The sequence below is a fragment of the Nicotiana tabacum genome, chromosome 22, assembly GCF_000715075.1.
Source record: "Nicotiana tabacum cultivar K326 chromosome 22, ASM71507v2, whole genome shotgun sequence".
Taxonomy (NCBI): Eukaryota; Viridiplantae; Streptophyta; class Magnoliopsida; order Solanales; family Solanaceae; genus Nicotiana; species Nicotiana tabacum.
In genome coordinates, this window is record NC_134101.1 from 45,534,984 (window position 1) to 45,539,372 (window position 4,389).

Here is a 4,389-nt window from a genome sequence, read left to right on the forward strand (position 1 = left end):
CGCCATGACCGTTCCACGCAGTTTTCGCAATTTACGGCCAAAAAACTATTCTCATATTTTCGTGTGTTATAGCCCACGCCTTCCAAGTAGGCCGGACCCCGGACCCGGATTGCATAAAAAAAATTCGGGCCTTCAAATATGACCTAAGGAACCATAGTCACCGCCCCGCCATGACCGTTCCTCATTTTGTTTGTTTTACAACCAAAGAGTTAGAATTCCGATTGATTCTCATATTTTCGTGGGCTATAGCCCACGCCTTCCGAGTGGGCCCGGGGCCTCGGAATCCGGATCGCCTAAAATTTTTTTGGGCCATCAAATACGACCAAAGGAACCATAGTCACCTTCCGCCATGACCGTTCCTAGTTCTTTTGCATTTTATAGCCCAAAACCTAGAATTCCGCTCGATTCCCATATTTTAGTGTGCTATAGCCCAAGCCTTTCGAGTGGGACCGGACACCCGGACCCCGATCGCCTAATAATTTTCCGAGACATCAAATAAGATATAAGGAACCATAGTCACCTCCCCGCCATGACCATTCCTCGTTGTTTTGCGTTTTACTGCCAAAAAACTAGAATTCCGCCTTATTTCCATATTTTCGTGTTCTATAGCCCACGCCTTATCATTGGGCCCGAGCCCCCAGACTCAGATCGCCTAAAATTTTTCCAGGCCATCAAATACGACCTAAGGAACCATAGTCACCGCCCCTCCATGACCGTTCCTCATATATTTTGTGGTTTACGGACAAAAAAGTAAAATTCCGCTCGATTCCCATATTTTTGTGAGCTATAATAGCCCACGCATTCCGAGTGGGCCAGACCACCGAACCCGGATAGCCTAAAAAAATTTAGGGCCATCAAATATGACCTAAGGAACCATAGTCACCACCCCGCCATGACCGTTCCACGTTGTTTTTGCGTTTTACGGGCCAAAAAGCTAGAATTCCGCCCGATTCCCATATTTCCGTGTGTTATATCCCAAGCCTTCCGAGTGGGCCGGGCCCCCGGACCAAGATAGCATAAAAAATTTCAAGACAATCAAATATGACCTAAGGAACCATATTCACCGCCCCTCCATGACCGTTCCTCGTTTGTTTGCGTTTTACGGCCAAAAAACTAGAATTTTGCCTCATTCTCATATTTTTGTGTGTTATAGCCCACGCCTTCCGAGAGGGCCCGGACCCCCAGATCTGGATCGCCTAAATTTTTTCCGGGCCATCAAATACGACCTAAGGAACCATAGTCACCATCCCGCCATGACCATTCCACGTTGTTTTTGCGTTTTACTACCAAAAAGCTAAAATTCCGCCCGATTCCCATATTTTCTGGGCCATCAAATACGGCCTAAGGAACCATAGTCACTGCCCCGCCATGACCGTTCCTCATTTGTTGGCATTTTACGGCCAAAAAACTTGAATTACGCCCGATTCCCATATTTTCGTGTGATATAGCCCATGCCTTCCGATTCATCCGGGCCCCCCGGATCGTCTAAACATTTTCCGGGCCATCAAATATAACCTAACGAACCATAGTCACTATCCCTCCATGACCGTTCCTCATTTCTTTTGCGTTTTACGGCCAAAGACCTAGAATTCCGCTCGATTCCTTTCTTTTTCGTGTGTTATAGCCCACACCTTCCGAGTGGGGCCGCCCCCCCGGACCCTGATCGCCTACAATTTATCTGGTCCATCAAATACAATCTAGGGAACCATCGTTACTACCCCACCATGACCGTTCCTCATTGTTTTGCATTTTACGGCCAAAAAATTAGAATTCCTCCCGATTCCCATATTTTCGTGTGCTATCCCATGCCTTCCGAGTGGGTCGGGCCCCCGGATCTTCTAAAAAATTTCCGGGCCATCAAATACGACCTAAGGAACATAGTCACCACCGCTCCATGACCGTTCCTCATTTATTTTGTGTTTTCTGGCCAAAAAACAAGATATCCGCTCGATTCCTATATTTTCGGGTGCTATAGGCCATGCCTTCCGAGTGGGCCCGGGACCCCCCGAACCTCGATCGCCTAAACATTTTCCAGGCCATAAAATACGACCTAATGATAAATAGTCACCACCTCGCCATGACCATTCCTCGTATTTTTGCGTTTTATGGCCAAAAAACTAGAATTCCGCATGATTCCCATATTTTCGTGTGCTATAATAGCCCACACCTTCCGCGTGGGCCGGGCTCCCCAAACCCAGATCGCCTAAAATTTCTCTGCGCCATCAAATACGACCTAAGTAACCATAATCACTTCTATGCCATGACCGTTACTCGTATTTTTGCGTTTTACTATCAAAAAACTAGAATTCTACCGTGATTCTCATATTTGCGTGTGCCCTGGACCATGCCTTCTGAGTGGGCCCGGGCTCCCCAGATCTAGATTGCCTAAAAACTTTCCGGTCCATCAAATATGACCTAAGGAACCATAGTCACCGCCCCGCCATGACCGTTCCATATTTTTTTCCGTTTTACGGCCAAAAAGATAGAAACCCGCCTAACTCCCATATTTTCGTGTGCTATAGCCCACGCCTTCCGTTTGGGCCCGGGGCCCCACAGACCCGGATCGCCTAAAATATTTCTAGACCACCAAATACGACCAAAGAACCATAGTCACTTCCTCACCATCACCGTTCCTCATTTTTTTGCGTTTTACGGAAAACAAAAACTAGACTTTCACGTGATTCCCATATTTTTGTGTGCTACGCCTTCCGAGTGGGCCCGGGACCTCGGACCCCGATTGCCTAAAATTTTTCCAGGCAATCAAATACGACCTAAGGAACCATAGTTACAGCCCTGCCATGACCATTCCTCGTTGTTTTGCATTTTACGGCCAAAAAACTAGAATTTCGCTTGATTCCCATATTTTCATATGCTATAACCCACGCTTTCCGAGTGGGCCCGGGACCCCCGGACCTGGATAACCTAAATTTTTTCGGGCCATCAAATACGACCTAAGGATCAATAGTCAACACCTCACCATGACTATTCCTGCTTTTTTGCATTTTACGGCCAAAAAAATAGAATTCCGCCCGATTCCCATATTTTCGTGAGCTATCATAGCCCACGCCTTCCGAGTGGGCCCAAGATCTTGATTATTCATGATTAGGGAGGGTTTATTAAGCCTTATCCAAGATCTTGATTATTCACTAATTTATTATTTAATTAATTAATCTCCCATTAACCAATAATCCATCAATTACCCACATAATTAAGAATTATCTCAAAATACTTAAAATACTACTCACTTTTAACACACCTTATACACCTTACTATCATGGGCATGTGGTACCTGTATGGTACTAGTCCATAAATATTCGGTATTATATACAATCAATACATACACTATTATTTCATTAAATATCCATGTAAAAATATATATATATTTTTCAACTCCTAATTTTCATAATCTCATATAAAGAGTACAAATTTTCGTACGCTTACTTCTTAAAATGGTAAAAAGATAATCTTCTTTTCTAGTGAGAAAATAATTTCTATCTTTACAATAAAGAAAATCTCATAAACTTTCTCATATTATGTGTATAATTTAAAGCATATTCGAAAGTAGTAATATTAATAACTATATAAAATCATATTTTTCAAACCTTCTTTTACAAAAATATTGCACTCAAAATATCATATCAAATGTATATAATGGTATCAAGGTTGTTAAACTTACGGGGTCTTACAATAACATAATCACAAATCCTCTATAACCTCGTGAATGGTTTTAATCCCTTCAAGCTCATATGGATTACTACGACTCATCCTAGTATTAAAGCACATGATGTAACATCCTTCCCCCCTTTAGAAACATTCGTCCTCGAATGTTAACTCTTAGAGATTTATAAAACTTTCGCTAGGGTCTCCTCTGTAAACTAAACTAAAACTCATACTATATCTGAAGTCTCGACTATTCACAACCTTTTGTACTTGAGTATCTCGTATCTTCTTCACATTTACCTTACTTACCTTTCAATATCGCATCATATCTTCTGTCGCTTTCATAACCTCCCTTCCCCATAGGTAGAAATTATATCTACGCCTTAAAGCTCTATTGTGATAGCATCTCTGGTGCATACAAAATTTGGTGGAAGCTTTATACTGAATTCTTACGACTTAACTCTATGGCACGATCTGGAAGAAAAAGAAGGTTAACATTTCCTAAATTCCCTATAGCCTCTCAGTTATAAATGTGGCGCGCAACACACCCATAAGTGAGACTATACTAGGCACGGCTTTGTAGACTCCCTAGGACACGACCTGCTCTAATACCACTTTGTCACACCCCAAACCTGGGGAGGCGTAGCTGGCACCCGGTGCCGTACTGGCCCGAACGAACCACTCTGTAACTCATTTTTTTCCCTTTAAATATCATGGGACAACATGGCC